General features: G+C 40.4%; 1 long non-coding RNA gene across 1 annotated transcript in view; it reads left to right on the forward strand.

Annotated features, from left to right (window-relative positions):
• The first annotated feature begins 14,136 nt into the window (after window positions 1-14,136).
• Window positions 14,137-25,837, forward strand: part of LOC104874692 — a 23,573-nt gene continuing 11,872 nt past the window's right edge. The window contains exons 1-2 of the long non-coding RNA XR_783845.1: window positions 14,137-14,340; window positions 14,867-15,046. This is a non-coding gene — a long non-coding RNA (uncharacterized LOC104874692). The remainder of the gene's footprint in view (window positions 14,341-14,866; window positions 15,047-25,837) is intronic.

The following is a 25,837-nucleotide window of genomic DNA, read 5'->3' on the forward strand; positions in this document are numbered from 1 at the left end:
ACTTCAAACGTAAAATTCCAATGATTCAAAGAGTCAGGAAAGGGCACAGAGACTTTATAATTTATCAATTTTGGCATGCCTGAGCCCTCTCTCCCCATCCTTGCCTCTCAAATTACAATTTTGAGGATCACTGGTGAACCATGTTTCTCCCTGCTTATGTTTTTGATCCAGATCAGCCACCTAGCGTGGCCCCCTTCGAAGAGACACTGGGACTCAGTGGACCAGGAAGTGGGAAAGCCTAAGTATGTACAGATGGTCAGGCTCCGGCAAGCGCTCACTGTGAAGGGGAATTACTGCTCTGGAAGATTAGAGATGATAAAGTAAGAGACAGAAACCTGAACAGAAAAACAAAGTGATGTGTTGTGGAATTAAAGGTGAGACTAGAAGTCTAGAGTAATGGAGTGATGGTCTTCATCTTAGAGCAGTAATTTGTACTTTTGTTTGCTGACTGGCTGATTTATCATGTGTTGAATTGCTTGCTAGGTGAAAGATGCTCCACCCAGGGCAGCAGTAATCTGATTCCTTCAGTGCACAGACTTATCTTACTTATTTTTTATCTTGATTTCATCCCCAGTGCCACTAAGCAGTGATTGGAAGGCATCTCTGCCAATCTCTTTAGGCTGCCTTTCTGTGTCTGAGGGCATTAATGCATGATGGGTAGAAGGTGGAAATTCACCTTTCCTGTGCTCCTTGCTGGTAGGTGAGTTGGGTTCCGGAGTCCACTGATGCAATGAGTAGAAGGTGCTGGGAGCATCAGCATGCAGAGGTGCGGTGGTAGAAGTTCAAGAGGCACCATCCAGCATGAGAGGCATGACTGCGGAATCTGTGCCCAATACTGGCAACATGGTGGCACCTTGGAAGTAGCCCTTGATGACAAATTGGGAGTTGTTCCTAGATTTGTGGCCTCCTGATGTTACTCTCTGGCCTTCCCCAAAATTCCTAAAGTTTTTCTAATTAAACTAGTTAGAGTAACTCTATATCCATGGTCCAGGGCCATGCTCATATTTCTAATTTCAAGATGGCAGCCTTAGAAATCTCTGAAATATCTTACTTGCAGATTTCTACGATGGTAAAAAAGTTAACAATAATAAATGCACTTAAACACGGTAGTAAACAAAATAGAAACACCTGAAAAAGAGAGAAAACTCTGAAGGACAGGAAGCTGTGAACAATCCGTAGAAGGGGTTCAGTCGCTATCGCTGCATGACAAACCACTGACATCAATGGCATATGGTAATCAACATTTATTTGCAACTCAGGAGTCTCAGAATCAGTTGGATGATATATTTTAAGTGACAGGATGTAATTTGGCAGGAGCATAGCTGATTTAGCTGAACTTGGTGTCATGTGACTAAGTCTGAGCCTCCAGGTTTATATTCCTTCCATGGGGGTTATGAGGAGGAGGAGCAAGTGTCTGCTGACTCCTCACCTCCTGGTATAATACCGCAAGAAACCATATCACCCGGCCCAGTTCACACAAAGGAGAAATGAAGACTCTCTAAATACTAGAAGGAGAGCAAGATGATAAAAGAGATCACAAATATGAAAATTAGAAAAATTTATATATGAGGAAATAAAATGAATAACCAAGAACAAATAGAGTAAAATTTGCTGTTTATAAGCTACCTGGTGTATATGCTCCATTACTACAGCCTGAATGGACTAAGTCGGGGTACAAGGTACTTTTATCTGCCTGCTTCACATCCTACATTTGTCCTTGTTAATGGAAGCCCAGGTTTTTTCAGGACGATCAATTTCACAGCCAAGGACCTTATAAGAGGCAGGCTAGTCCTAGCTCTAGGCTTCAGTCTTGATAACTTTTAACCAACTATAATAATATCAGTGTATTTGCATTGAAAAAAAATGAGGCCTCTAAAGAAGCAGGAAGCATACTGATGTTTTACTATACAACTGCAACCATTTCAATATGTTGTTGGAATTCCTTCCAGTCTTTCTTTCTGTGCTTCACGAAAACTGTTCCAGCTTACAGTATTCACAGTTTCACCTCCTTTTATACCCTGTTTATTCATAACCCCTTTGTTGTTATTCACTTTAATTTTTTTCAAGGGCTGCAAATTTCATTGAGAAATCATCTCTCAACTAAACATGATTATGTTACCCTTTGTATCAGTTTCCTAGGGCTGCAATAGCAAGTTGCCACACATTGAGAGGCTTAAAATGTAGCTCTTGGAGTCTAATAATTGAAGTAAAGTGTCAGAAGAGCCATGTTCTCCCAGGAGGCTTGGGAGAGAAGTTTATCCCGGCCTTTTCATGGCTTCTGGTGTAGCTGCAACCTTAGGTACCCCTTGGTTTATAAGTGCACCACTGGAATCTCTGCCTGTATCCTCACATAGGGTCTGCCTGTGGGTCCCTGTGATGCCTCTATTCTAATATGGGTACCAGTCAGGCTAGAGTAAGATGCATCCTATGCAGGATGCACTCATCTTTTCTTTTCTTTTCTTTTTTTTTTTTTTTTGGTACTGGGGATAGAACTTGCGACCTTGTTGTGAGGTAGGCGGTGGAACCACTGAGCTAAATCCTTGGCCCTGGTTGCCCTCATCTTAACTTGAGTACATCTGCAAAGACCTAATTTCTAAATAAGGTGCTATACACATAGGTTCTGTGGCTTAAGACTTCTTTTGGGGTGTAATTCAATCCTTACATTGGTTGGAAGTTGAGGAACAATTGTAAGTATTTGGTATTATATGCATTACTTATTTTTTTTGTGTGTGGGTTTTTGAGACAGGGTCTCATTATGTAGTTGAGACTGACCTGGAACTCACTACGTAGTCCAGGCTGGTCTCGAACTCACAGAGATCCTCCTGCCTCAGCCTCCCAAGTGCTGGGATTACAGGCATTAGCCACCATGCCTGGTTTGCATTACAGCATTAAATATCTTTATTATAGACTTACTATAGGTTCCCAAACATGGAATTTCTGGATCAAACTATGCAAATAATTATTTAAAAGTTCTACAGATTGCTGTTTCTTTCCAAAATGACCAGCTTATATTACCATTAGCAATATATGAAGAAGTCTTTTTCACACACAGTTAGCTTTCTTAGTTGCAAATACAAAAAATGATCGATCAATAAAAAATATACATTGACATTTTTACCAATTTTCATTGCTCTGCATTTCCTTTTTGGTGAAACTTGTTTCTTTCCTTTGCTGGCTTCTCTATATGAGTCTTCGTGCATTTCTCATCTACTTTTCACATTTGTTGAATTATTTTTCCTACTCTCCTGGTTATTGTTATTTTTGTTTGTGTTTATACTGTGAAATTTTTAATTGGCATGTAATTGCCTGCAGGGTGATTTTCAAAATGTAGACAAGTTCTTCACGTACACTACGCCACCGGAATGGATATTCTCATACCCTCTTTGCCTGTATTTCCTTTTGCAAATTGTTTTTATCATTTGTGACAATAGGAGTCTTTATCCCTCTAAAGAAGAGAATTAGAGTGATATTTCTTTGAGTTTTTGTTTATATACATTGTATTCTTTATTCAGAAATGCCTTTTGGTATGTGTGATGAGGTAATTATTAAGTAATATTGTGGTCCAGATTGTTAAGTGATTGTCCTAGCTAAATTATTTAAAAATCCTGATTTTTCTGGGAATGGCTAGTGGTGAATTCTTTATCATCTATCAGAATACAATAGAAAACAAGGTAACTATTCCAGATTATTGTCTCTAGTGTTATCTCTGCACAAATGTCACTTTGTTTACATCCTGTGCTTTATAAAACACACTGTCCTTCCTCTTTAAAAATTATGAACATATCCTATTTATTTTACAGGTAAACCTTAGGATTAGTTTGACAGTAAGATTGGAGCTTTTATGAAAATTCTGCTAAGCTACACCTTGATTTAGGAAGCAGTTGTGCTTTGGCAAATACTTAGCCCCACCATGTGCTGTCTGTCTCTCCTTGTAGGCAGGGCTTTTTATATACCTTTCCTCAAATCCTGTGGCTTTCTTTATAAAGGTCACACAGTTTTTATTAGAATTATTTCATATGTTATAATTTTTGTTGCTGCCAGCAGTAAGAATGTTAGAATTATTCTGTATATTATTTTTGATAATCTTTACCTTCCATTCAAAGTCTTAAATCAAAAAGAAACTTTTCTGTATCCCAGGCCTTTGGATTTTTAGATATATAAGCATATGATTTTATAAAGAATAGGTTTTTGTCTTTTTAATAGCTATCTTTTGTCCTTTTCTTTGCCCTTTGATCAGGATTACTCAAATAACATAACCTATAATGATAAGAAACTTGTTTTTTTTGTTTCCTGATTTGATAGTCTACCTTAAGTGACTGCCAACAATTAGCATGAAATGTATTTTCTTTTCACGGTGAGCAGCTTTTCTTATATTTGGATATTTTTTCTTTTCTTGTACTTGCATTTTATAAATAGATTCTGTTGCAAATTTTTATAAAGCACTTTTGCATTACTTATTCAAGTGGTATAATTTTTGTTGCCTTTTGACCTGTTTCTGTGATGTATGAAAATAGTTTTGTTATTTGCAAACCATTACACTGTATCTTGTATAGTCCTAGTGGGCTTTATCTAAATGGTTTATATAGAATGGTTGAATTAAACTAAATATTTTATTTTATTATTATTAGCAATGGTTGTTACTTTTTAATGCAATAACAGCAACTTTGCTACATAGACCTTTGTATAATTTTGTAACTCAAAGGCTGGATCTAATACAAGTCTATGATGAAGATAATATTCATGTATTTCTTTTTTGCTTAGGGTATTCGTTTTTTCTTTCAAATGTTTCTGAGCACCTCTTGCCCTGCTGGGTAGGGACAAAATTTCCAAGCTCAGTCCCTGAAGCCAGAAGACCTGAATTCACATCCTGACTTACTGGCTACCTGAACTTGAGCAAGTTAGCTAACTACAGTGTCTTAAGTTTCACCATCTGTGAAGTTCGCGTGATAAACAGCACTTGCTTGAGAATGCATAGGCAGGCGGAGCCTGGAAAGCTCCTGATGGTGTCCACACACACATTCTACTCAGTCCGTGTCGTTAATACGCTGTCACTACAGCCAAGGGTGCAGAGCTGAGAGGGTCCATGTTCCATGCCAGATGGCAGAGGCTATGAGCTGGTGCTCGTCAGCCAATTCTCCCAGGCCTCCCTGGTAAAGGTCTGAGCACTTGCCAACTTGTTTATCACGCGGGGTGTCTTTCTCAGGTTCTTTTTCTCTTCCTAGACCTCAAATTGACACTCCCCCGTCATTCCTTTCCCTTTCCCACCATCATGTCAGGTCTGCTGGGAAAAAATAAATCAGCTTGATTATAGAAGAGATGGAAGTCGCATAATCAAGCCCCCATGCATCATGGTTTCTGATGATTTCCTGATCAGTAAAATTGAGTCAAATGTACTGATGGCAGCTTACTGTTAACATAACATCGGGCCAGCACCTCGAGAATGTTTATTTCTGAGTGTGGGCTCACCTGAGTTTCTGCACAAATTAACAGCTTTATTTGCAGAAAAGACTCATGGCTTTACTTTTCCCAATGCTGTACTGATGTCACCTTGCACAAGCCAAGTTTCCCAGCTCTTGTCTTTGATTGCTTTTTAACAAGTGCCCTTTTAGTCAAACATGCCCCATCTGTATCACCAAGGATGGCCGCCTGTTACTTTCCCTGGTAACTGGGATGATTTATTTTGCAAAAATGATTTATTTTCCTGACCTCCCCACCTTTGAAGGAGAAGCAGAATTGTCACAGGATGGCCGCCTGTTACTTTCCCTGGTAACTGGGATGATTTATTTTATTTTGCAAAAATGATTTATTTTCCTGACCTCCCCACCTTTGAAGGAGAAGCAGAATTGTCTCCTTGCCCTCCTCCTCAACCCTTTACGATGAGTCACGTATCGGAAGACTGCCCCTCATCCCTGTGGGCAATGGGCTTTCTGCAAAGGAAGCCAAGTCTTTAGCCCTTGCTCTGCTGAATTGCCTCCTCCAGGAGACGAGAAGTTCATTGTGCTCATTGTGTCAGTTGCAGACATAATTCACTGAATCATCCCAGATGCAGGATGTCACCAAATGATGCTTCAATTTACAATCTCCCAGAGCTACTGTTGGCAAACAGTAGAAGCTGGAAGGTTTTCAAAGGTCTGGGGCCATGTTTTCCAAGCCCTTGATTTCCTTCCATGTGCTTTCTTCACTTCCTCTTTTCTCTATGGGTCACACTGTGTGTCCTTATGATTTTAAGGCCATTTAGGTGGTTAGAGACTATCAAGGCGTATTGACCTGTGAGATCACAGTATTTACTGTCACTATAATTTCTTATAACTTTAAAGCTCACACTGGCCCTCTGCAGGGCTTTGTTCAAAGCCTGTCAGGAAGAAGGCCATTTAGATACTGTAATCAGAATGTTTGAGCTGAATGTGTTTTTAAATTATGACTTCAGTAGTGGGAGTTGTGTAGTTTGGGAAAGGAGTCCAGCTGGGAGTTAGCATTTCTTTGATCAGCAGGCTGAATGATTCACTTTGATCATGGAGACAAAAGTTCATAGAAGACCCAGGCCTCTTCCTGAAAATTTACAGGTAAACAGAAAGCTCATTGGAAGCAATGGTGGAATGAGCAATTCAGACCCAAGACAATGGTCTTCTTTGAACTGGATTTAGGGGCCTATTGATTAACATAGAAAAAAGGATTAATGGATGGAAAAATGTGGCTTCAGTTCCTGACAGGTGCATCAGGAGGTCACCAGTGAGGCCCTATATGTGACTGGTCTCTCAGGTCCTCAGTGGACCCTTCCGTAGGGCCACATGGCCTTTAAGCAAATCTGTGTAAAAATGAACATTGCAGGCAACCATGGATGCAAGAAGATCTCTTTCAAAAGAAGATGCTTGGAATAGCCAAAAGCGTGAGGGGGACCTGAACTCTGCCCCTCTACCTATTATGAGTGAGGCTGGGACTAACTGCTCAAGCCCTCCTGTGTTTACGGTTCTTTATCTGTACACATTGGGATACATACATCAAGGATTATTTTAGAATTTAATGATGTGCCTTTTGAGAAAGGGACCAGGCTTGTTGGGGAAGGAAGAGCTAAAAGATCCTAAAAGGATAATGGAAAAACCCACTGCATCCCTACATTCCAGAGAAAAAAACATTGCTTATTTTTCCCAAGCAAATTGAAAGCTGTATTTTGAGTTATGTTCTGATGGGATTTGTTTGAATGTTATGTACAAGAAGTTCCAGTCATTTAAAGGAGTTGAACCTTTAGAGGTTGTAGGATGCGCTGCCACAGATGATCAGATGTAGAAGCATCAGTTGGGGAAGGGTTATTTAGGCATTTGCTAGCAGGCAGCCGAACCACTGAGCTAAATTTCTGGCCCTATTTAGCATTTGCTTGTGATTGGGAGTGTGTGACTTGGCTGGTTCCTCCTTGGAATACCCCGTAACAGTCATTGTCACCTGGTTATGACATGAATCAAGATATGACAGTCACTGCAATATGACACTGGCCCTGAATACATACTCCAGTAACCTTGGGCAGAAAGGCAAAAGCCCAGGGTCCCCAACTGCATTAAGACTTCTCAGACTCCTGGAAGGAAACACAGCATCTGAAGAATAGTCCCATATGATGACACTCTCCTTTGCTCTCCTACAGCTCAGCTTTTGGCTCCTTCCATTTCTGTGCCATGCTCTTTTATTGGATCCAGGCAGGTGGGAAAGGTGACAGAGTGAAGAAGAAGCACCTGAAACTTGCAACTGTTCACAGTTTTGAAGCTAGAAGTCTGAGATTAAGTTCTTCTGCATCCTCTTTCCTGTCCTTCTAGATGGCCACCACCTTGCTGGGTCCTCACCTGGCCATCTCTTGTGTGTGTTCCACATGAACCTGAATTTCCGTTAGCATTTTAGGTGCAGTAATGATAGACTCAGTTGTTACCCTTGAGGTCTCCACCTCAGTGGAAATGTCTCCTGCAGGTCAAAGCAAAGTCTCCATGTTGCATAATCCACTAGACACTTGGGCCTAACTTCTCACTTTGGTTCCAATTGGTAACGCGGGAAATTTTTTTGTTTTGTCAGAAGTCTATGCATTCTTAGCTCCCAAGATACGAACTATTCAGGTCTAGTTCTTTTTTCACTCTTCTGACCATTTCATCTCTGTGTCTTCATGGGCTGTTTTCTATGTCTGGCCATTAAATATTGAAAGCCTTATGTTGTCAATCCACTGCTTTTATCTCCGTATATACTTTTCCTGGGGCACCTAAACCATTATACTGCCTTGTTACTTAAATATGATCTGCAGACCAGAAACATCAGCATCTCCTGGAAAGTACTAGAAATGCTGAATCTCAGATCCCACGCTGGTACCCCTGAATTGTCTAGATTTTGAACAAGATCCCAGGGTGATCTGCGGACCCACTAAAGTTTGGGATGTATACTCTACGAATGTCACTGCATACCTGCCACATGTCTATCTCTTTCTCCAGCCTCCAGGCTTCTCCTAACTTCCTGTTCCTGTTTCTAGATGCTTGTTAATCTCTCCAGGATGTCTTGTAGGCACAGTCAACTCCGCATGCCCCAGCCCTGCCTCTTCTGCCTGCTTTCTCTTTCCCTGCTTGCCCCCGTGGTCCTTATACCAGTGTCTGTTCCCTTTTTTTGCATTGCCCCAGTCCTAGGCCAGGTCTTCATCCTCTATCCCTGGACTAATAAAGGCTATTCCTAGCAGTTATTGGCATGCAGCTTTTCCTCCTGATATTTCCCTTTGCCTTTGCCTGGATCCTTCCCTACTTCTGTGTTGCCTGGCAACGCTCACTCATTCTTTAGGTCTCAGCTCTGGAATTCTATTTCCTGATTCCCACCCCCATCACCAGTAATTCTCTTCTCTGTGTTTCCTAGTAACTGTAGCTCAAGGTCATCGATGATGAAATAGGATGAATAGAAATATTTTAAGGACTGCAAGAGTTAAAATCATAGAACCATAACTGACAGGGTAGAGAGAGGTATTGGCTGTCATGGTAGCAACTATTTCAATTTCCTGACAGGTGGTTGTACATATCCTTGTTGTTTCCCCAGACCAGGGGTCTTAAAACACAGGCAGATGGCCACAGGCCAGAGTCAGCAATGGTGGGATGGGTCTGAAGTGATCTTTAGATGGTCTCCAGCTGGGACCATGACCTCCGGGGAGGAGGAGCTGTGACAGAGGCATCTGAGAATCCCAGTATTTTCCAGATGGGCCCAGGGCAGGTGATCTCAAATTCTTACTGCACCAGGTGACAGCCAGACATTTAGGTGGGAGAGGAAGACATAAATCACAGTATGGTATTAAAAAAACAAAATGGCAGCCACTGGTGACTTTTGGGGTGTTTCCAAAGTGAGGAAGTTGAAGAGTTTGTAGTCAGCCTGGCCGATTTATAGTTTTGAATTTGTGCCCAGAAACTGTTTGCAGAGAGTATTTTTAGAAATATGAAAATAAATACAGTTAAATTAGAGAGATGTGTCAAGCATTTTTTTTTCTTGTTTTAAGACAGTCCTCTGACCATTACAGCTTAGGTAATGACAACTGTTTGAATAATGGTGCTATATTTTCTAATTAAACAACCAAGGCTGTCCAATCATTACATTAACACAGATAAAAGTCATAAAGCTAGACCCTAAAAGAAAGGAGATTTTAAATAGACAGAAATAGCAATAAAAATTGAAATATTTTCTTCTGTGTTGTATTAACATTTTGTGGCCTGAGCATAAAGTCCCTTCTCACATTTGAATAGCTCTTTGGCACTTGATGTCAAATAGCCTGTGGAATGGAGAACCCACACATACACACACGAATCAGGAAAACTGGAGTTTGTATCTAGCTGACTGGCTGTGTGGTCTCGAGCAGGTCTCTCAGCCTCTCAGAATCTCCGTTTTTCCTTCTACAAAATGTGAGCCAAAGTCATCTCCACAACGGGACTTTGGGGATTAAATAAGGTTGTGTAAACGGAGTAGGTGTTTGTAACATCGTAATCAGCAGGAAAAGGATTTGCTATAATTTCATTTCTTGTGCTTTTTTTCCTAAACCTAATCAAATACATCTCAACTATCACATAACTTGGCTAAAAAAATAAATCCAGCTTCCAAGTGACTCCTTCCCGGGTTGGTATGAGAGCTGGTAGAGAGTCACAGAAGTTTCCCAGACTAAGGATTTCATCACTCTGGGGTTTTGCTTAGACCAGAACAACTCAGTACAGGGCTCTGCCGGTACCCGCTGCTTCCCTCTCAGGAGCACATTAGTTCCTGGCTGTTGACCCCTCGCACCCAAAGATCTGACAATGAGGGGAAAATTGCAGGCAACTACCAAGTCCAGTCAAACTGAGGTTTTGCCATCAGTAATTATGGCAACTGGAAGTTACTTGAACATGCATGATATGATCAAAAACTGTAGTGAATGTTTAAATTTTAAAATAATGTATTACAGTTAAAGGTGCATTGCCCTTAACCCCCCTCAAAATATGCTCTCAAACTGAACAAATGTTTCCTGCCATTCTTGCCACTTTCTGAAGCAGTTCTGGAAGTCCTTTTGCATGAGTTTCCTTGGTTGCCGAGTTGTGGATGCGTGAAGTGATTCAAAACATTTACCTTTTGTGGTCATTTTTACTTTGGGAAGAGCCAGAGTTGGGGTGCGAGATCTAGTGAATAAGGCAGATAAAGACACACTATACAGTTTGTGTCTGACACAAATTGCCACAAATTGTTGATTAATGGGAGAAGTAAAAAATATGGTGAATGTTCAAATTTTTAAAATTTTGCAGTGAAAGACACATTATCATTCATCCTCTTCAATAGACTCCCCCTTACTTTGAACACAGTTATCCCATAGTTCTCAGCAATATGTTTTTACTGTAATTTTTTTTTTTTGGTACCGGGGATTGAACTCAGGTCCTTGTGCTTGCAAGGCAGGCCACTGAACTGCTGAGCTAAATCCCCAGCCCCTACTGTAATGTTTTTTAAAATTTAAACACTCACTGCATTTTCACGTACCCCTTTGCCCTTCTGTACACAAATTGTGACTGTGTGTGTGTGTGTGTGTGTGTGTGTGTTAAGCCATCACCTATTTGCTGCTGAAGTTCCAGTTGGGATAACACACCTCAGGGTGCTTCACTGCCACCAAATAGGGCGCAGACAGACACAGGTATGAGACAGACATAAGCACACAGGATCACAGACTCAGGCTAGCTGAGTCGGCAGAGGTGTCTCACTGGGGAAAACGCTCTGTCAACCGGTGTGGTGCATGTTAGAAGTGGACCCTTGGCGGTGACATAAAAGGCTTGTGGACTGACTAGGGTGCATTGGAGACCCCGTGCACCGTCTGAGTCCTGCATGGTCCCAATGGCCATCGTTGGCTCAATCGGTCCTGTTTGTGTCACTGCCTTTGCATCTGTCTTCCTTGAGGACAAACTCAAAGCTTTCTCTTCATGGAACAGCTGTGCCTCTGCTGCTTTCTTTTTTCTGCCTTTGCTTGCATAGTGCCAGTGTGGGATTTGTTACAGACCTGCCAGTGTCAAGCACACAGTTCCTGGCTCTAGTGGCTGGCCCGACAGGATGACCTGCAGGTGTCCTGCATTAGAAACCAGGACTGGCTCCTGTGCTCTTTCTGGGCCTCCTTGGCTACTCATCAGTTTGGAGGGTGTTCAAGCTGCTGATCCTGAGCTCCAGCGGGACCATCCAGGCATGGGCCTCAGGGGCTATTTGCTTTGGAACTGCTTGTGTGCCCTGTCACTTCTGGGCTCCTCTCTGATCCAGAATCTGCCTGGTCCATGGCTGCCCTGTCTTCCTCAGGATGAGAACTTTCCTCATCCTGTTCACTTCCATGCACTAACATGGATGGAAGGGGGTCAAGAAGGGCTCTGCAGGTGAACAGAGCCCCTGGCACATATTCTTGGGGCTCCAGCTGTTCCTATGCTCTACCCATCCATGCATCAAGCATTTCCTGTCACCTCTTGTTCTGCTTTAGAGCTGAGATGTCCTCCAAAGACTCATGTACTCATAGGTGGGGCTTCTGAAGGGTAACTGGAGTAGGGGAGCTGACAGCTTACTTGCTTTTGGGGGACAGGATCTGTTCAGAAGTGGGCACTCTGGGCATGGCCTATTGGGGTCTGTCTCCTTCCAGGCCCCTCCTTGTCTCTCTGCCTCCCGGTACCATGTTGTGAGCAACACTCCTCAGCTTTCTTCCCCCGGGCCACCCTGCCTTGGAGCCAGCCAACCATGGACTCAAACATGAGCCAAAGTAAACTTTTTCTCTAGGTTGTGGGCATCATTGTGTCCTGGTGATGAGGAAAGTCGACTAAGTGGGGGAGAGGATTGGAGAGCTGATGCACGATGATACTCAGCCCAACTGTCTCACTAGCACTGAGGTCTCTGGGACACATGTGACTTGCTTCATTCCTTCCCTAGCTCTTCATCAATCAAATGGTGGTCACAAGTGCTAATCCCCCACGGAGCTATGAAGATGAAGAAAACCACTGCCCTCAGAGCCCCTTCCACTGGGTTTATCAACTTGGGCATTCTTTATCACATTGGTATTATTTATTGTTTATGTGATTTTAACGACCAGCTCCTATTCCCAGCCTCTTGACACTTACGACAGGGCCTATTTCCTGGGATTGCAGCCACTCTTTTCCTCAGAGCTGCTTGATTTCCCACTCACTGAACTCCTCTACTGGCAAACTGGGGAGCGGGGGTGGGTTTTTCATCCTTTGGAAACTATTAAGACCTTTTCTCTAAGTTTATTCCAAAAGCCCTCAGTTAACACATTTAAAATGGATTCTAGCTTTTATACATTTAACTGAGAAGCAACTCCTTATACCATTCATTCTTCCAACAAAAATTTTATTATGCACGCTTCCATAATAAGATGTTGAAGGACAGTGGTGACCCAGACATCTTGTTCAGCCCTCAAGAAGTGCAGAGTGTTTTAGGACACACGGGTAAGTAAACCAACAGTGCAGAATAATGTGCTAACTGCCCCGCCCCAGGGTGTACGGGAGTGTGAGGGAAGGCAGGTGGACACATCTGTACATCCACAGATTGCACCCTGGGAAGCTGTTCTGTTATTATTTCCTACACGAGGCTCAGTCCTCCGTGATTCTCTACGTACGCCATGATCCGGATCTTGTTTTTTTAGATGTCTAGTGTTCCGTGTGAGAGTCAGTGTTACATAAAATTTATTGCCTAACAGGAAGAAAAGGTCTAAAAGAGTAGGGGAAGTGGGAGTGGTAGGGGAAAGGTAAGAAAAAATGTGAGAAAAGGAAAAACATGGAAACAATGTCTTTGTAAACAGGGAAGAGTGGAGGGGCTGAAGGGAGGGCTGGGGAAAAAATAAGGACCAAGGTCTGTCATGTAAAGGTGCAAGATCCCAATGATGAATGTAACTGTATTATATACCTAAAATGTACCAATAAACTAAAAAAAAATTATTGTTCCTAAAATATAGCCATGTATGTTTTGTACCATAGGTAAGTTAACATGTAATATGAATTTTTTTTTTTTGTGATACCAGGGATCTGAGGACCTTGCACTTGCGAGGCAGGCACAGTGCCACTAAGCTAAATCTCCAGCCCTGTAATATGAATTTTAACCCTAAAGTTGGAATTTGTAGGCAGGGATTTGAAATGGAATGGCCTGGACAGAATGCAAAACTGTGTTAAGACAATTTGCCAAGTGAAAGGGACAACTCAGGGAAGAGCTCCCCTCCTGCTCTGTGTGGCAGCAGGTTTGGGGCACCTGCAGAAACCACTCAAGAGTTTTAGAGAGGGCAGGACCGCAGTACTTTCTATCTTTTAGCTGGGGCGGAGGTTTTCCCTGGACGTGAAGGCAGCCACGGAGATGTCTCAGAGAAAGGAGGGCTTCCTCTGAAGATAGACGAGTCCCCTGCTTTATTCAGGAAGGCTGTCAGTACTCCAGCTCCCCACTCTGGGCTGGCGGGTCACATCTATGAAGGATTTACCCAGATCTTTCTCCATGTACAACAGTCTGATTCCCCGGAGTGCTGATGGGGTATTTCATGTTTCCGTTCGGAAAGTGGAACGCACAGGACATGGGGAGAGACGTCTGCTGCTTGTGACGTTCTCTCTCATAGTGTAGGCACTGGACAGAAGGTTCCACGATCTCGGGCAAATCGTGTGTGGCAAGGGGTTCCACGCTTTCTAATCACCGAGTGTCACCAACCTCTTCCCAGAGTCAAGGTTGAATCTGTGAGGCACAGAGGTGAGGCTGATGGGAAGAGTAAGGACTTCAGAGACCTGGGCACAATACTGCCTCCATCTGTCTGAGTGGCTCTGATCAGGTGCCTTAACCTCTCTGACCTGTTGTTTTATCTAGGCAATACAGGTAATGTTAACTTTCTATGTTTGTAGTAGAATTTAAGTGATAAGTGGTGAAAACTAAATGGCATGCAATAAGCACTAGAAAAATGTTAGTTTCCTTCCCTTCCTCCCTCTCTGTCCTTTACAAGATCCCCAGAGAGCACCAACAAAAGAAGATCACAGCTGTACTTGCATCTGTATGATCACTTCCACTGAACAGGGGGAGAAATAGAGATCAAAATTAGAGAAATGATTAAGATAAGTTTTGTGGAATAATATATTACTAAAATAGGAACTTGGAAGAAGTTTTCACCTTCCAGAAGTGGCTGACGTGTTTGGTAAACATAAATCTTGATTGAATGCCTGGATCAATAGGCTGTCTGGCAGACAGACTACACCATTGCTCCCAGCCCTGCCTCTACCCCTACAGATGGAAACACGGTGCCTTACCTTTGTCAGACACTCGCAACAGATCTATATAATATTTCACATATCCCTCCAAGAGACTCTCAGAAGTAGACTGAAGAGGAATTATGGCCTCTCTTTTGCAGATGACAGCACTGAGATACAGAACCTTTGTCTGTGAGGAGAGTCACAGCAGAAAGTGGATTTCTTTTTGATGCTGCCATGGTACTGCTTGACTACCCAATGCCCACCTTCTCCCCTGTATCCTGCATCACACTGTGCACATCCTGTATTCCTCTCCTACACTGGGCTGTGAGTTTAACGAGGTGGGTCCCACGCTCCCAAGTCAAAGCCAATGCTGGCAAATCTGGAGGGAAAGGGGGAATATTAAGTGTCATTGTCCATTTGATGCTGCTGTAACAGAAGACCCTTGACTGGATAATTTATACAGAAGTTTATTCCTTATGGTTCTGGAGGCTGGGAAGCCCAAGGTCTTATCTGCTGAGGGCCTTTGGCCTCATGACACGGCAGCAGGCAAAAGGGCAAAAAGAGCAGGAAACCAAGCTCATGCTTTTATCCAGAACTCACTCCTGTGACAACTAACCCACTCCACTGATTGTGGAATCATCCATTTATGAGGGCAAAGCTCTCATGAATTTATTACCTCTTTTTTGGTATCGAGGATCGAACTTAGGACCTTACGCTTGAGAAGCAGGTGGCGGAACCACTGAGCTAAATCCCTGGCACACAAATGTATTACCTTTTAACCTCTGCCTCCCAATACTTGCAGCAGGGATTAAGTTTTCAACACACGAATTTGGGGATGCATTAAAGTACAACACTAAGCAACACCGCTTGACCAGTGGCATTTAGAACACACAGGTGCAGTGCTTGCTTTTGGCTGTGGCTGCGTGTAGCAGCAGCCCTGACCAAGGAGTCTGGTGGAAGACTTGTGCTTGCATCTAGGGTGAGGCTTTTCAAACTTAAATTTGTCTCTGAGTCACTGAAGCAGATTATTAAAACGCAATTCTGGGTCCCACACCTGGATTTCTGATTCCATAGGTCTGGGGTGAAATGTGAGAATTTGCATTTCTAAGGAGTCCCTTGGGGATGCTAATGCTACTGGCCAGGAAGCCAGACCTGGAGAACCACTGGTCTTAGGAAGTGTAATGTATTAGGGTCACTTGGGGAGTTTGAAAAATTCTAAAGCTAAGACTGCCTCCCAGACCAAATTATTCTGAGTCTCTGGGGCCCAGGTGCAATTGGTTTTAAAGCCCCCTAAGTGATTAGTGTGTGCGTCCATGTTTAACAACTAACTCTGGGAGTTCCGAAGGCCTGGGTCCAAGGCCCAGGTGTGACTATGTGGTGGTGGCCAGTAGGGTAAATGAGTGATTCCTAAGTATATCAGGAGGTGGGGTAGCATGCATGCTACTCTTTGTGAGCACACATCGAACGTACTTTCAATGCAGTCCTAATGTATTGCCCATTCAAAAAATTAAGCAAATGTGGGGTTTTTACATTTGCTTCAAAGGGGGCATAATTTTTGATGTGCAGGAAAGAGTTTCCAGAGGAGGTTGTGGTGCTAGTTGGATGGGCTGATTTGTTTGGTTGGCGTCTGGGAACTTGGCTGCTGGAGCTCTCCCCACATCACTAACTGATAAGTCAATTTGGCTTTTTATGCCCGGGGTACTGGATTCTGCTGCACCACTTGCACTGGTGGTTTGTACAATGTAATGGTGCCGCTTTCTTTCCTTAGGGACTGCGTGTGTAGGTGATAAGTCGCCAGTAAAAACCCTGAATTGTGAGTCTTCGGTGTGTTTCATAGGGCAGAAATAATACCCACGCGTTGCTGTATTGCATTGCTGGAGGAAAAAGCATGTTCTGTGTGATCATCCGGTTGGGAGGGAGAGTTGCAGTTGGACTGCAATCCTGCAGTTGGACTCCTCTAGCTTTGCAAAGTGGTTTTCCCATGCTGATCCTGCTGTGTATCCTTCCACTTGATAAGACACAGCTGCCTCTGGGTCCCACAAGTCCTTTCGGAAAATGACCACCTGTGTGGGTGTTTGTGGGTCTCAAAAAATGCGAATATTTTAAAATATAAAATTATAGATAAGTTTGAGTAAGAAACATATTGGGAGTAGTGGTTTTTAGGTATCATGCATATTTAGAGATAGTTTACACAAGAAAAGGGTGTAATTACAAGAATTAGAAAAAGGATAGCAGGTAAATTTGACATTTCTGAAACCACGTAGAGATTGATTGGGATGAGTCTCAAAGGAGTTTAGGCAGACTATGGAGGATAAAATCATCAGTAGAAGGCATGGCCAGGGCACATACACCAGGGGCTCCCAAGTACTCACTGTTGGCCTGTCCATTTCCTCGCCATCCCTGTGCTTGTGTGTGATGGCAGAGCCCATTTTCTGGATCAATAGCCACTATAGTGTCTGGCTTTTTCTGGCAGCTCCTCTGTGTCACCAAAGAAGGACCAACTACCTACACCTCCTGCCGAGAGGGAGCAGGATTGAAGGAGTTATAAACAAAAGGTCTTAGAAAGTCAAAAGGCATCAGACTTGATGGATGTTCTCTGAGGATCTTGACTTTGAGAGTCGGAGATTGAGTCTCCAGGAGTCTAAGCTTCAGAGTCCTCATCTGTAAGGTGCACACAATGCCTGTCCATTCTCTTCCCATTGTTGGGAAGATGAAACCAACTTTCTATCAAAGCTGGGCAAGCAGCCCGGAATCCAATGTTTCCATGTGACAGAGGAGGAAAAGAAGGAAAGGCCATAACTTGGCTCTTCCATTCAGGTAAATTCAGAGGAAGGACTAGAATGCAGGTCTCTGAATCCTCCCTGTTTTGGCTCTTGCACACATTAAATTTCTGCAGCTAGACAAAAGTAGAGGCAAGCATGCCTGCTGTGTGAAGCATGCTTGAAGCTTTCTGTATAATACTCCATTTACTTCTCATGACAATTAAAGATGAGAACAATGGGAGACACACACGACTCGCTTGTGGTCACTTGGGATCAGTCTTTAATTTAAACTCAGATCTATTTCTCAATTCTTATCTTTTACGTGTTACTTCTCCTGGTAAACAAAAGAGATAGCCATTCCTAAATGCTGACTGAGTGCCAGGTATGCTAAGCTCTGTCCACATCATCTATTTAATGCTTGTGATGGTGCCAGGAATGGATCATGACCTCATCATCTGATTTAACCCACTCCTAAGGTAATAAGGTTTCTGTTAAATCAACACTGAGCATGTGGTAAATTTTTAAATCTAAATGCCAGACCCAGGATTCTGAGCTCAAGCCAAATGTTAGTGATGGAGATTGCAACTCTGATTTAGGGGAGTCTTGTGGTCAAAGCTTTTTCTAATTGAACACACAAGGCTTAACTAACTGAAATCAGCCTTTGCCCCAAGCATTCTTGGAATTCCATCTTCCCAAAATGGTAAGGTTAAGAATTTGGTAGTAACATTTATTTGAGTTTGATTCTGACCATTGATTCTGCAAGGATTTATGCAAGTTAATCTCTGAGCCAGTTTCTTCATTTAAACAATGGAGATATAAACATAAAAAACTTCCTTCTTAAATATTCAATAATTAGTCCACCAGACACTAAACTCTTAGTGTGGACATCCATGGAGATTTATTGTCATGCTGGACAACCTGGGGGTGGGGTGCTTGAGAAGATTTCTAAGTAGGAATCAGTGCAGTGTTGTCAGTTTAGTCTTTCCTCTGTGTTCCATTTTCCCTACATATGAATGTGGTAGTGAAGTTAGGATAGATAGGGGGGATTTGGAGGATGACAGCAAGAAGGAAAGGAAGTTGGAAGGTCGGCTAGAGAAGCCAAGGAGACCCACAAATTGAGAAGAGTTTTCCTTGAAAAACTAAGAGAAGTGGTTAAATCAGTTGTCTCTTGCTATAACTGAATACCACAGACTAGACAGTCTACAAAGAAAAGAAAAGTATTTCTTACTCATGTGGAGGTCAGGAAGTCCAAAATTAATAGGCCTCCCTTGGTTAAGTCCTTCTTGCTAGTGGGGATTCTACAGAGTTTGGAGGTGGTGAAGGCATCATATGGTGATGGAGGGAGCTTGGCTTTCTCTTATTTCTCTTGTATAACCACTCAAGCTGTCATGGAGGTCTGTCTTAGTCATTTTCCCATTGCTGAGACAAAATACCTGACACTCACAACCTAACAAAGAAGAAGTATATTATGGCTTATGGTTTTTAAAGAACCAGTCCACAGTGGGCTGGCTCTGAGGCAGAAAGGGCATGGTGGAAGGGCCTGGAGGAGGAAAGCTGCTCCCATCATGGTGACCAGGAAGCAGGGAAAGCAGAGAGGAGCCGGGGTAAGAGATTCACCCTTCCAACTCATGCCTCAGTGAGTAGCCTGTTCCAACTGGGCCCTACCTCCCAACAGCACATTCAGCTGTGGCTTCATCACTGATGAGTACAGTGCCCCAATGATCTAATCACCTTCTAAGAGCCGCCTCTGAACACATGAGACTTTGGGGGGATCTTTTAGGTGTAAACCATAGCAGGGCCTCCCCTCATGATCTCATGTAATCCTCATCATCTCCCCAAAACCCCGTCCCCAAACCCCAATCCCCCAAACCATTAACAAATGGTTTTGGGGATTAAATTTCTATGTGATTTTTAAAGAAGACAAATACTCAGATCATACAAGAAAGTTGCTTTTGAAATCAAGAAACTAGAGGGAGCAGAAGAGACTCTCTTGAGTGCTACTGTGTATCAGTCAAGTTTTAGAGTAGTGGCTAAGCAGGGGCGGTCTCTGGGGGTTGACGGCCTGGATGAAATCTTGATTCCCTCATTAGGTGTGTGACCTTGGAAAGGTTTCCTAGCTTCTGTGTGGCATTTTCCATTCATACAATGAGGATGATAATAATATACAGCAATTTTTGATGTGAAAAGTGAATTAATCTAGGGTAAGTGCTAAAAACTGTCTAGCAGAAATTAAGAGTGCAAATGTGCTAGGTATAAATATTGTTAATATTATATTGAATTACTTTATTTGTACTACAAAAGTTTATATAGTGTTCATTTTATAGATGAAGAAATTAAGGTTTGGAAAAGTAAATTCTGATTTAGGGTTAAAACTAAAATCTTTCTGTTTCCCAAATCAAATTTCCTCATAAATTTATATTTACAGAAAAAACAGTAGGTCACGTCATATAAAGCAAAGGTAAAGGGCCTAGGATTTAGCTCAGTGGTTCTGCTGCCTGCCTCACAAGCACGAGGTCCCAAGTTCAATCCCCGGTACAGAAAATAAAAACCAAAACAAACAAATGTAAAAAGTAGTAGATAGTGTCATATAACACAGGGATGAAAAGTTCTAATGACTACTTCATGACCCCTAGCCAAACATTATTAAGTTAAAAAGCAGGAAAAAGAACAAGAAAACTAAACAAAACAATAACTAAGGCCCAGAAGAGCTCTGACTGCTTGTGCAAATGGACTACAGGGAGAATTGCATGAAGATGTTGTTTGAAGCAGCTTGTGTCAACATTTTAGAAATTTTTCCAGACAGTTGACATCTCTGTGATAGCTTGGAACAGACCATGCCAGGAAAGCTTACACTATGGAAACTAGCAAATGCTGCATGGGAAAGGTGTAAATTAGTATCAAATGGTTAACTATGATGAAGGAGAGGGTGGAGTGATAAGGGGTAGAAGCAAAATTTTTCTGGATAGGCTTTTTATATAGTTTTTAATGTTAAATCATGCAAATGCAGCATGATAAAACTTTTAAAGAAGTTTTAAAAACTCAAATTGAAAACAAACAAAAGAACCTAATCATATTGCAAGTTGACAGCATAGTTACACAGAGGACAAATATATATTATGGGTTTTATTTTTTTTCAGCTTTAATTGAGTTCATTGGTACATTTTACGAATACAGTACAGTTACATTCATTGTTGGGATCTTGTACCTCTACATGACAAGTCTTGATTCTCATTTTTTTCCCCTTACCCCTGCCCTCCCTTCACCCTCTCCTCCCCTCCCCATCTGCAAACACTTTATTTTCATCTTTTCATTATCTCACATTTTTTTCTTTTCCCTTATTACCCTTCCCCTACCCATCCCACCTATTATGGGGTTTTAGTACACCATAATTCTCAATGGGAAATAGTCTAGAAAGAACCATATTGTTGGGCCAAAACTCAAGAAAACTTTTGGAATTTAAAGCCCACGGGCCAGCTTTAAAAAGGTCATAAAATGTTACAAGAACTTGAGCAATAAAATGGCAAAAATTACAGTACATTTAAAATTTTGAATGAATAAAATATATGTCTGTAATAATATATTTTAAAAGAGAAAAATCTTGTCATTTGAGACAATTTTTAAAACAACAGATTACTTTGAAAATTGGTAACTATATGGTCAGAGTTAAACATTCATCATATGTTTCCAGTAGAATCTATACCTAGGTGTTACCAAATATCCCCAGTTTGAAGAAATCATTACTTTGTCAAAGAACATTAGCTAATAAATAGGGAAGGAGTGATAGAATTTTAAAACCTAATTTATAAACTCTTTTGGAAATACTGATGGAAGAAAAGATTTTTACTGGTGGAAACCAATACATGGATGTTTGATGGAGAACTGGACATTTGAATAGAGTCAAACAAACATTACACAGACTGCTTTCTGGATGTAGGAAGGAAGGAAGGACTGTACAACGAATTGGTAAATACTCAATTTGACTTCTTTAGTGGTGTGTTGATAAGTTGGCTGGGGCTGGCATAACAAACTATCACAAACTTGGTGACTGAAACAACAGACATGTATTTATTTTCTTACACTTCTGAAAGTTAAAAGTCCGAGACTAAAGTGTCAGCATGGTTTCTCCCAAGGCCTTTCCTTTTGGCTAAAGGATGACACCTTTCACTATGTCCTCACACAATCTTTCCTCCATGGGTCCACATGACTATGTTAAATTTACTCTTTTTCTGAAGATCTGAGTCACTTTGGATTAGGGATTACTCTACTGAACTCAATTTATTTCAATTACCTTTTTAAAAACCCTATTCCCAAATACAGTCACATTCTGAGGTACAAAGGATTAGAACTTCAACACATTATTTTGAATGTACACAACTGTATCCAGCCCATAAGTGGATCAAATTATTATTTGTATGCTAATACAAATATATTTATAGATAATACATTTATATGAATATACAGCATGTGATACACCCTGTAGTGTACTACAGTAGCCATGATTTGTTCTAGTCAAAAATTCCTAAATTAACTACATCCAGTTTACAGGAAATAAAAAAGATAAAGAAATGTTAATTTTTTTAATTTTTATTTTTTATTTTTTTCCATATATACAGGGGTAACACATCGTACTAAATATGTAAGGTCATATCTACGTGGGTTTGATTACAGAAATTAATAAAGTTTTCTCTAAATAATGAAAAAAAGAATAAGATAAAACTATAAGAACAAGAAGCAATTTAAATATGTTCAGGGACCATTTTCATCTCCAGAATTAAGGATTATTTTAATGTTACATCACTGCCTTTTCTCTTTTACTTTCCTTTTTAGTTTTATTTTAGGATTCCCTATTTTTAATGTTCATGCAGAGATTTCTTTAACTGAAATACTGAATAGTTTCTTTGGTGTGAAAAACTATAATAGTACACAGAATCCTAATGAGATAATTAATAATGTGAAATAGGAAGTAAAGGGCTAAAGGTGAAGGGAAAGTGGGAAGAGTGGGGGAAAGGTAATAAGGGAGAGGAAAAAAATATGAGAAACTGAAAAAAATGGAAATAAAATGTTTGTAAATGGGGAGGGGAGGAGGGGGTGAAGGGAGGGCAGGGACAAGGGGAAAAAATGAGAATCAAGACCCATTATGAAAAGGTACAGAATCCCAATGATGAATGTAACTATATTGTATACCTAGATTGTACCAATAAACTCAATAAAAAGAAAAAAAAAAGAAGTAAACCAAAAATGGTCCCAGGAGACAACTAGATATGTTCACTAGCTGGATCATTCTAGATAACTTGACCAGTGTTTCCAATAAGTACATTTTTTTCTGTATTAACCACTGCTTACAAATAAAAGAGAGTTAAAGAAATAAACAGACATGAGATATGTTGTGCTATATTATATATTATTCTAAATGAATTAGATGTAAAGATTGTTTTGGGTATAATTGAAGAAATATGGATATATTTGGTTAGTATAGAAAATGAAAATTTACTAAATAGAAAAGTAAAGATTATTGACTAAATATCTTACATACAGTATAATTTTACATTGACTTTAAAATATAGGGGAACTTTTCTTCTGACTATGATGAAATAAAAGGTACTGGATTTAGTCCGTAAAAAGCAAAAAACACAAAATGACAAATATATGAAGGGGTTGTGAGGACCCTTCTCATTAGAGAAAGATAGTGAACAATATGAGACAGAAAAACAAGTAAGTTCTCCCATTTTTCCAGGTTAGTTCAAACCATCACATAGACAGAAATAAACCCTGATAGAGCCCAGCAGCTTCGGTGAGTTGAATCTATGAAAAAGTGAGGAGATGAAGTTAAGTCTGAGGAGGCAAAGGCAGCTAGAATTCACAGGACAGAGTGCCAGAGGGAAGAGAGTTACACACAGAGAGAACTTCTGAGGGCCCCTTGAGTGTGCAGCTGAATAATGATTGGTGCCTGCTTCTGAGGAAAGTATTTGAGGCTTGGGAAAAAACTTCCAGAAGGGTATAGGATAACAGTGCCTGGAGCTCAGACTGAATGAGGAAAAGTTGCTGTTCCCATTATGATTCACAGGCTACTGTCTAGAGTACATTAAAGGATCTTGGTTCAGTCATGACCGACATTATCTTAGACTGAGTGCTATCTTGATCATGTATTAATACATCTTAAAAACAATACTACAGGGGATCAAACTGTTTTCAAGTCATGGAACTATGTCCTGTAATAAAGTTCATATAGAAATATAAAAATATCCATCATCACACAAGGTAAAATCGAATGGCATCTAATCCAACATTATGAAGCAGGCAAAGAAACAGAAAAATATGGCCCGTAGTAAGGAGAAAAGCCAATGAATGAAAATCAACTATGGTTAGAGGTATTGAATTAGTAGAAAATAACTTTAAAACAATAATTGTAAGAGTATCCTATATATTCAAAAATCATGTGGGGACATAGAATATACAAAAGACCTCAAATATGAAGTCTAAGAAATGAAAACTACAGTGTCTGAGGTGAAAAGTGAATTTGATGGAATAAATAGCCATTAGATTTTCCAGAAGAACAGATTAGTGAACCTGAAGACACTATGGTAAAAACTACCTAAAAACCAAACAAGAAGCAAAAAATGAATAATACAGTAGTTTCACTTACTTCAGTTTCACTTTTCATGTTTAAATTATCCACAGTCAGCTGAAATCCAAAACTATTAAGGGGAAATTTTCAGAAATAAGCAATACACAAATTATAAATTGCAATTGTAAATTGCAGAACATGGAAGAATGAAAACTTGCATTATCCTTCTCATGACACCAGTTATCTGTTTGTCTACCATATCCACCCTACATATACTGCTCATATGTTAGTTACTTAGTAGCTGTCTCAATAATCATATTAATTGTTGAAAATCTTACTTATGTTCTCAGAAACATTATTTTACCTGAACTATTGCTTCAATGTCCAAAATTAGTGATGCTGCCAATTTTATTACTGCATGTTTTATAATTGTTCTATTTTATTTGTAGTTATTTTTGTGAATCTCTTAGCTCCAAATTTGATGTAAACTAAATCTGGAGATCTAAGAACCTCAATACCACGGACAAAAGTTTTGAAAACTTTCTGAAGACATGCCAGTTAGATTTCTCAAAGCCACAGTTAAATAGAACACCTTAAAAGCATCTATAAAAAATACTTTATGTATAAAGTTAAGAATGATGAAAGAATTCTCATCAGAAAGAAAGCAAACAAGAAAACAGTGTAATAATAATTTTAAATACCTAAAATAACAAAAACCAAACATTAAAAACAACAAAATTAAAATCTGAACCTAGAATTTTAAGCAAATAGCAATAAGTTAGTGTATGATTTATGGCACTGCATACAAATAAAATATAGAAAGATCATGATTCAAAGGTAGGAGTGGCTGGGTGGTGGTGCATGCTTATAATCTGAACACTTAAGAGGCTGAAGCAGGAGAATTGCTATAAGTTTGATGTCAGTCTGGTCTACATAGTGAGTTCAAGGCAGCCTGACCTACATGGCAAAACCCTGTCAAAACAAACAAACGACAGGTGGGAGTGAAATGGAGCAGTATACATGGAAGTATGCAATTAGTATAAGTTCTTGTGCTCTACAATGAATTATATATCACTTGTGCTAAGTTAAATATGTGTACAGAAAAAGTTAAAACAGCCACTATAATAACATTACAAAGAGGTACAGATACTAAGCCAAAGCCAGAAATACAATGGAATCATAAGAAGATTTAATGTGAAAGCAGGCAACAAGAAAGACACAAAAGAAGCAAAGAACAGATGGTACAAAAAGAAAACAAGTAGACAACAGATTTAAACCTGGTCATATCAAGAAACATTTTAGAAGAGAATGCCGGATTGAATAAAAAAGTAAGAGCCATCTATATTCTGAATACAATAATTCTCTTTAAATATACAAATAGGTTACAAATAGGTTAAAACAAAAGCACTGGGAAGCATGAACACTCATCAAAAGAAAGGTGAATTTATTTTCAGATAAAGGAGATCTCAAAGCAGAGCATCTCAGTCTCAAATGAAGAAGGTCATTTCTCAGTGGTGAAGAATAAGTTCACCAAGAAACGTGACAATTCAAAACTTTTATGTGATTAATAAAAGAGTATCAAAATATTAAAAGAAGCAGTTAATAGAACTGTCAAAGTCAGACACTTCACAATTATGAATGGAGATTTCAATGACTCTGTTTCAATAAGTGATAAAACAAGTTAGCAGAGGCCAGGGATTTAGCTTAGTGGTTCCACCACCTGCCTTGCAAGCACAAGGGCACAAGGTCCTGAGTTTGATACTTGGTACAAAAAAAAAAAAAAAAAAAAAAAAAAAAAAAAA

The sequence above is a fragment of the Fukomys damarensis genome, unplaced genomic scaffold, assembly GCF_012274545.1.
Source record: "Fukomys damarensis isolate Sample0158 unplaced genomic scaffold, DMR_v1.0_HiC HiC_scaffold_35, whole genome shotgun sequence".
Taxonomy (NCBI): Eukaryota; Metazoa; Chordata; class Mammalia; order Rodentia; family Bathyergidae; genus Fukomys; species Fukomys damarensis.